The sequence below is a fragment of the Suncus etruscus genome, chromosome 9 (genome assembly GCF_024139225.1).
Source record: "Suncus etruscus isolate mSunEtr1 chromosome 9, mSunEtr1.pri.cur, whole genome shotgun sequence".
Classification (NCBI taxonomy): Eukaryota; Metazoa; Chordata; class Mammalia; order Eulipotyphla; family Soricidae; genus Suncus; species Suncus etruscus.
The window spans coordinates 105,795,865-105,804,913 of record NC_064856.1 but is presented as its reverse complement, the minus strand read 5'-3'; positions in this window follow the sequence as shown (position 1 = coordinate 105,804,913).

The following is a 9,049-nucleotide window of genomic DNA, read 5'->3' as shown; positions in this document are numbered from 1 at the left end:
CCGCCGGGTGTGACCCAAAAACCAAAAAAAAAAAAAAAAAAAAAAAAAAAAAAAAAAAAAAAAACTTAGAAAAAGAGCCAATTCTGAAGCACATTCTGTGATCAATTAAGACAAACATTCTTGGTTGGCAGAGGTGGAAAAATATTCCAATATCTCATTCTGGGAAAGAGGTGACTTGTTTTGTTGGACTTTGTATTTGTTCTTTTGTTTCATAAGAATCTAAAGCCATTTCATTTACTGCCACACACTGTACTAATTTTTTTATTAGCCCGTTTATCTTTGCACAAATTCTATGGGGTCTGATGTAAGTAGTTGTAAGTAGCTCAGCCCCACTAAATGTTCTGACTGCATACAAATACATGACTGTATTTGAAACTCAGTTCAGTGTATTTGTAATTGTGGAAGCTGACAAGGTGTACACACCCATAGCTTCAGTTTCCCTGAATGCAGTAGAGGTGATGTAACAGCAACTACCTTAAGAGTTACTCTCTGACTCCATTTCACCCTCCTAGACATTTTGCCCAGGAACATTAAAAACCTTCACACAAAAGCTCATGACATCATATGAACCTTCATGTTCATAATGGGCTCAAAGTAGAAACAATCCCATCGTCCATCAGCAAACAAACAAGTTGAGACTCATCTCTTCTCTCCATGTACAACTAGTAGAAATTCTGCAACCTGTGCAGCAAGAGCAATAGTACAGCAGGTAAGGCAGGAGTAATACCTGAGTGCAGGGCCAAGAGGAACACCTGAACTTTGAAGGTATAAACAAAAAGAATAATAATTCTTTTCTTTCTTCCTTAATTTCTTTTTATTTATTTTTTTTTTTGCATTCAACAAAGGCATTATATTTCTCTCATTACCGTTGTCACGGTAGATGCCAGTGTAGTCATTTCTCCAACTGAACTCATCACTCTTTGTGGCAAACCTCATATCATGGTCCAGACCTTCCAGCCCTCATCTCTATTGTCTCTGTGTATTATTACAATAATGGTTTTTTTTTTTTTTTTAGTTTTCTTTCTTTCTTTCTTTCTTTCTTTTTTTTTTTTTTTTTTAGCTTTTGGTTTTTGGGCCACACCCGGCGGTGCTCAGGGGTTACTCCTGGCTGTCTGCTCAGAAATAGCTCCTGGCAGGCACGGGGGACCATATGGGACACCGGGATTTGAACCAACCACCTTTGGTCCTGGATGGGCTGCTTGCAAGGCAAACGCTGCTGTGCTATCTCTCGGAGCCCTTTCTTTAGTTTTCTTAAAACCCATAGATGAGAGATACTATTCTGTGTCTATCTCTCTCCTTCTGACTTATTTCACTCAGCTTAATAGATTCTATGTCTATTCATGGATAGGAAAATTTCATGACTTCATCTCCCCTAAAGGCTGCATAATATTCCATTGTGTATATGTACCACTGTTAAGGGACATTTGGCTGTTTCCAGAGTCTGGCTATTGTAAATAGCACTGCAATGAATATAGATGTGCAGAATGCATTTTTGTTGTGTTTTTGTGTTCTTAGGGTCTATGCTTAGAAATAATAATAATAATTCTACAACCTGGGAAAGTCTCCTCAGCTCTGCACACCAGAAACATCCTCACATCAAACACACATCTGTCAAACTACATCTAAAAAAAATCTGGGCAGGCGGAGGCGGGGACCAAACCTGGCCCGTGCACTGGAGCCTGAGCATCAGCAATTCCACTTGCAGTGGGCGACCCTGGCATTGGAGAAACAGCCCATGACCCCGGCAGCACTGGTGTGGGACATGACCCCAACACCAGGCATGTTCAGCCACCACCTGCACTGCATATCAAATAACCAAGCCCACGGTTCTGTTCTACCTCCCTGTGACCCCCCAGGAAGGATGCAACCGCCTAAGCTCCATGCATAGGAATCCATCTCGTGCCCCAGGACTCTCTTTCTTCTCCTCCATCAAGAGATCTGTCGAGAGACCTAACCATAATGATGGCGCACTCTACTGGGGACTATCAAGGCGCCCACAGCTTCAGGCAGTGATTAGCAAGCAGTGGAAGCAGGGGACCCCAAATCCTTGTCCTCTGGTGCCACCTGCTGGCAGATAGGAGAAGGACATCTCCGCTCCCCAGTTGTAAATTTGCCTCTAAAGCAAGCTTGTCTAAAAGAAGGTGTCTGTTACTTTATTTGGGGGTAGATATTCAGAAGTAAAATTGCCGGATCAGATGACAGCTTTATTTCTAGTTTTCTGAGAAATCATCATATTACTGTTCGTAGAGACTGAACCAGACAACATTCCCACCACTTATGAATGAGAGTTTTTCACCATATTCCCACCATGATATCCCCACTATTTTTGATACTTGCCATTCTCACTGCTGTGAGACGATAGCTCATTGTCTTCCTGATTTGGATTTCCCTAATAACAAGTAATGATGAGAATTTTTTCATGTGCCTTTGGCCATTGACCTGTGCTCATTGCCTCTTGCCATTTTTTTTTATGAAGTTCTTGGTTTTTTTGTTAGGGTAGCCCCTCCTATTTAAAACTAGGTTGTGATTGGCTCTGCACTTAAAGCTTTTGATCAAAGTAGAAGAAATTGAAATCTTTTTTTTTTTTTGGTTTTAGTGCCACATAAGAATCTAAGGCCATTATCATTTACCACCACACACTGTGCTAATCATTTTTATTAGCCCATTTATCTTTGTACAAATTCTATGGGGTTTGATGTAAGTAGTTGTAAGTAGCACATCTCCTGTAGATCTCCTGACTGCCTGTGTTTGAAACTCAGTCCGTGTCCACACCCGTAGCTTCAGTTTCCTTGAATGCAGTAGAGGTGATGTAACAGCAACTACCTTAGAGTTATCCTCTGACTCCATGATTTCACCCCCCTCGGCATTTTACCCAGGAACGTTAAAAACCTCCACACAAAAGCTCGTGAATTCATATGAACTTTCATGCTCATAATGGGCTCAAAGTAGAAACAACCCCATTGTCCATCAGCAAACAAACAAGTTGAGTCTCATCCCAGAAATCGAACTCAGGTCTGTCCCGAGTCAGCCTCAATACAAGGCAAATGCCTTAATCCTATGCTATCACTCTGGCCCCAATAAATTGAAATCTCTTTTTGTTTTGTTTTGGTTTGGTTTGGGGGCCCTACCCAGTGATGCTCAGGGGTTACTCCTGGCTATGCGCTCAGAAATCACTCCTGGCTTGGGGGACTATATGGGATGTTGGGCATTGAACCCAGGTCCATCTTGGGTCAGTCGCATGCAAGGCAAATGCTCTACCACTGTGCTATCACTCCGGTCTCAATAAATTGAAATCTTAAAGCTGTTAAGCTTCTTAACTCCTAGACTTGGTGAAACATATGGCTCCCAGAAAGGGGTGAGTGGGAGAATGAGATTAGAGCTTTTGGTGATGAGAATGTACTGGAACTTTGTAAGGGTTATGCTGAGTCCTACATACATAGACGCTATGCTATACCCTTGATTCTATAATACTGTAAATAAAGGAAAATCATTTCGAGGAGGAAAAACATTGAGTTTCCAATAAATAAATATCCAATAAATATCCCATTAGATCATCCTTCATCTCAGCAACACTTAGTTTTTCATGATGCTTATATCTTTGGGGGGTGGGATAGGGCACACCTGGTGGCACTCAGGGGCTATTTCTAACTCTGCACTCAGAAATCGATCCTGGCAGGCATGAAAACCCGTATAGGATGCCAGGAATTAAATCTGGGACCATCCCAGATGAGCCCCGTGCAAGGCAAATGTCCTACTGCTGTGCTATCTCTCAGGCCCCAAAAGATATGCTCATTACTTTTAAGTATATTCCTTAAGATTCTGAAAATTGGGGCCGGCGAGGTGGTGCTAGAGGTAAGGTGTCTGCCTTGCAAGCACTAGCCAAGGAAAGACCAAGGTTCGATCCCCCGGCATCCCATATGGTCCCCCCAAACCATGGGGCAATTTCTGAGCGCTTAACCAGGAGTAACAACAGGTGTGGCCCGAAAAACCAAAAAAAAAAAAAAAAATTCTGAAAATTATAAAGGATTATTTTTATAGGGGTCACACCAGATAGCCTGAAGGGTGGCTGCTCCCAATGATGCCCTGGCCTGGTTGTGTAGGTCTGTTGGAGCAGTGCTCAGGCCCAACACACTCAGAGGCCACCTGAACTACCAGGCAGTGCTCAGTGGGCCATGCAGCTGGGGATGAAATGCAGGGACTCAAACATGCAAGGTTTGCCATTCAAACACAGCTTCATTCCATCTCTGGACCAAGCAAACAGAATGACAATTGATTTTTATATGCAATTTGATTCCTAAAACTGTACTAAACACATTCATTAAATCTTTTTGGTAAGACAGGGTTCGACTTTCTGTTATCCTGAATCTTGTATTCACTGTTTTTTGGTTTTGTTTTTCTTTTTGGGCCATACCCAGTGACACTCAGGGGTTACTCCTGGCTATGCGCTCAGAAATCACTCCTGGCTCAGGGTATCATATGGGACGCCAAACCGTGGTCCTTCCTAGGTCAACCGCATGCAAGGCAAACACCCTGCTGCTTGCGCCACCGCTCTGGCCCCTCGCTGTTCTTTTTAATGCCTTTCTGGCTGCTGCACCAGCAAGACTTCAATAAAGAAAATAAATAAATAAATAAATAAGTAACTCAGAAGTAAAAACCAGAAGGCTGGAGAGATAGCACAGTGGCAAGGCAAAGAATGAACCCTTTCCTTCCTGAAACCCAGGCTTTTATTAGCAAGAACCAGAACGCACCCTAGAGTGAAGGAATACCAATTGGGTAAAAAGGTATCTGGTAATTCCATCACCAGATCATACCCTAGAGGGGCGTATGATTACTGATTGGGGTAGGACCAGTAATCCAAGAGTCTTCCTCTTGTGTTGAATTCTACTAGTTGACTTTCAAATGCTGAAAATTATTGTGTTCCACAGCCCACAAAAACATAAATTTCAAAAGATATAGGCACACCCATTTTTCACTGTAGTACACTCATCAGGATATGGAAATAGCCCAAATGGTCAATGACAGATGAAAAGAAGTTGTGGTATAGATACACCCTGAAAAACAAGTGAAGCCATAAGAAAAAATGAAATACAACATTTCACTCTAACTTAGATGGTACAAGAGGCACATTAAGTCAGAAAAAGAAACCAAATGATCTGACTCCTCTGAGAAGAAAAATGAGAAACTATAGCATTACTGATGATAAACCTTGATTACAGAACTGAAACTACCAAGTAAAGAGGAAAGAGATTTGGGGATGAACGAAGGACAGAGGTAGAGGGTCTTGGACACTTCGGTGGTAACCATACATTAAAACCCTGAGGGCCGGAGAGATAGCACAGCAGTAGGGCATCTAACTTCTCTAAAGCAGGATGTGGCCCTTTGATCCTTACCGAAAGGCTCCTGTAAGGGCGTGCAGTGGGCCTCTGCAAGGTAGGGGAGGAGGCAGAGTCGTGGGGTCGCAGATGGCTTAGTGGTGGACAGAGTTGGTATGCCAGAGGAGGAAGGCCAGATTTTGCTGTTTGCAGTCTCCAAAGTCTCTTATTTGTCAGCTGGTATCCCCCACTTTATGGTGGAGGAAATCGAGGGGCGAGAAGGCAGGTGAGTCCCTAAGTTGGGAAGTGGGGGCATGGGAAACCCACCCCCCATGCTTCTGGGCTAGTTCTCTGCTTGCTGTGGACAGCTCGGGGGCCGGACTCCCCAGGCTGGGCTCTCTCCCCCTCCTCTTCTGATCAACTGAGACTTGCTGCATTTTAGGAATGAAAACTACAGAGTTGGGACCGGGAAGGTGTCGCTAGAGGTAAGGTGTCTGCCTTGCAAGCACTAGCTAGCGTAGGACGGCTGCGGTTCGATCCCCTGGTGTCCCATATGGTCCCCCAAGCCTACCAGGAGCGATTTCTGAGCGCAGAGCCAGGAATAACCTGAGTGCTGGGTGTGGCCCAAAAAACAATAAATAAATAATACCATGAGCACTGAGATAAACATGTGGCCTACGGGGCGAGTGACAGTATAATGTAGGACTTTTGTCTTGCATGCATCTGACCCTAGTTCCCAGCACCCATATATATGGTCCTCTGGTCCCTAAGCTCAGAACCAAGCCCTGAGCCCAATTAGATGTGGTTCCCATCCCAAACCCCCAATAAAGAGCATAAACATGGGGCCTAAACTTTCATTTAAATTTTTTTCTATATAATCCTATTCATTAAATTTTTTACTTCAAAAAATGACTTTGCGGGCCAGAGTCAAAACACAGCTATAGGGTATTTGCCTTGCACGTGGCTGACCCTGATGTTCACAGGTTCAATCCCCGGCACCCCATATGGTCTGCTATGGTCTGCCCAGCCAGGAGAGAATTGAGTGCAGAGCCAGGAGTAACCCAAGTGCCGCTGGGTGTGGCTAAAAAAAAAAAAATTACTTTGCATTCCTGGGATAAATCCTACTTGATTCTATTTTGTCCTTTAAGTGTAAGAATTTGATTCAATAAGACTTTATAGGCTAATGTTCATGGCAGTGACCTGGCTTCCCTTCTGCCTTAGGTGGGGTTGTGGGCAGTGTTAGCTCAGAGAAAAGAGGAAAGTCCTCTCTCCTATTGTTTTCCAGAGAGACAGTACAAAACTGTAGTCACTTCCTGGAATGTGACCCAGGCCTGGAATACTTGAGAATTTAATCTACTGGGCCGAAGCGGTGGCGCAGCAGTAGGGCGTTTGCCTTGCACGCAGCTGACCCAGGACGCACCGTAGTTCGATTCCCCAGCGTCCCATATGGACCCCAAACCAGGAGCAATTTCTGAGCGCATAGCCAGGAGTAACTCTTGAGCATCACCTGTCCTGGCCCAAAAAACAACAACAAAAAAAGAATTTAATTTACTAATTGCACTACCCTTATACATTTGACTTTTCTATTTAATCTGGGCTTCCTACTGGGCTTCCTACTTCTCCAGTGAAATAACTTCATCTGTATCTTCCAGGAAATGTAATCGTCCAGTAGCAAATTACTGTATTTTCCTGTGTGTGTGTGTGTGTGTGTGTGTGTGTGTGTGTGTGTGTGTGTGTCTGTGTGTCTGTGTGTCTGTGTGTCTGTAGTATCTGTGTCACCTCTCATTTCTCAGAGATCAGCTCTGGCATAATAAAATGTCCTCTATATTATTTTTCCTCTTTCCAATACCATTCATTGCTGCTTTCTCTTCATTTCCCTTCTGCTTATAACTTTGCTCTTCTTTTTTCAAATTCCATGTAGAAGCTGACAAGATCTGACAAGACCTTTTTATTTTTTACAAAGGTATTTAATGTTCAAATTTCCCTCTTTGTATGACTTAATAACAAAACAAGGACAACACTATAAACAAAAAAAAACCAAAGGTATTTCTATATACAAGAAATGAACCAAAATTAGAGAAATAGCACCATTTACAACAGCTCCAACAAAACACTTAGCCATCAATCTAACAAAATATTGTACAGAGTTTATGAAAATGCTGATGAAAGAAATCAAAGCTGTAAGTAAATGGAGACAGGTCATGTGTACAGGTACATAGCCTCTCTCTCAAAAAAGATGTGAATGCAGGGCCAGAGAGATAGTACACTGAGTAGGGTGCTTGCCTTGCACATGACCAACCCAGGTTCAAGCCCCAGCATTCGCTATAGTCCCCCTAGAACAGGAGCAATTCCTGAGAGATGAACCAAGAGTTACTCCTGAGCACCACCAGGGGTAGCACAAAATACAGACAAAATTTTTTGTGAATATGCCCCCAAATTTATCTTTGGATTTAATGTAATCCCAATTACACACCAATCAGGACTCTTAAAGAGATACACTGCTTCTAAATAGATATAAAAAGACTGTAAATTTTGATAGAAAGAATAAAGTCACAGAAATCACATAATCAGACAAATAAAGACCACAGTCATCTTGACCACTTGATATTCTAAGGAGAGAAAGTCAAATCAGTGGAAGAGAAATAAAGCCCATAAACACAGACCCACAAGAATGAAGTTAATAGATTTCCAAGACACACACACACACAAAAAAAAAAAAGATTCAGTAAAGAATCATCTTTCAATATAGTCCTAGAACAACTGGACATCTATCTATATATACTTATTCACACATTAATAATAGTGGAAAATACATCAAAGATTTAAATATATTTCAATCCAACCACTTAAAAGAAAAGAGGAAACTTTGAGATTTCGCAAGCAAATTTCATAAAACAAATTACCCCCCCCAAGAGAACAAACTAAAACTTGCCAAAAAGTAACATTTCTACTCATAGAAAAATATCTCATAAGAGAAAAAGCTGCAAACAAAAACCATGTTAGGTACATCTCTGGCACATTCAAGTCTGTCATACAGATATAAACAACAGAAAGAGACCAGAACAGATATACAGAGAGCAAATAAGAACACGGAAAGATCTCCTTGTAGCTGCCCTGGAGCTCATAAGATGGAGATGAGCTCATCTCTCCACACACCTGTAGCACAATAAGAAATAATCACGATCAATGGGCCCGGAGCAATAGCGCAAAGTAGAGAATTTGCCTTGCAAAAGACCAACCCAGATTCAATCCCCAGCATCCCATCTGGTCCCCACCCCTAGCCTGCCAGGAGTAATTTCTGAGCAGTGCCAGGAGGAACCTTTGAGCGCTGCTGGTTGTGTCCTCCTCTCCTCCCAAAAAAACTATCACAATCCCAAGTGCTGGTGTAGTTGCAGAGCAATTATTAGAACTATGCCCTGTGTCACAACTTTCTCTCAAACTCTAATATACCTTGTTCTAGAAGTAACATTTGACTGGTTTTAGGCAAAGGCACATAGCAAACTCACTTCCTATTGTTCAACAGAAGTTTCTGGAGAGAGTACATGAAGCAAAGCTGGACTTATATTAAGATGCTCTTTGTTGGGCCTGGAGCAATAGCACAACAGGTAGACACTTTGCCTTGCTTATGACCTACCCAGGTTCGATCTCTGGCACCCCATTTGGTCCTCTGCATGTTGCCAAGAACGATCCCTGAGTATAAGAGCCAGGAGTAAAGCCTGAGCATCACCAGGTATGGC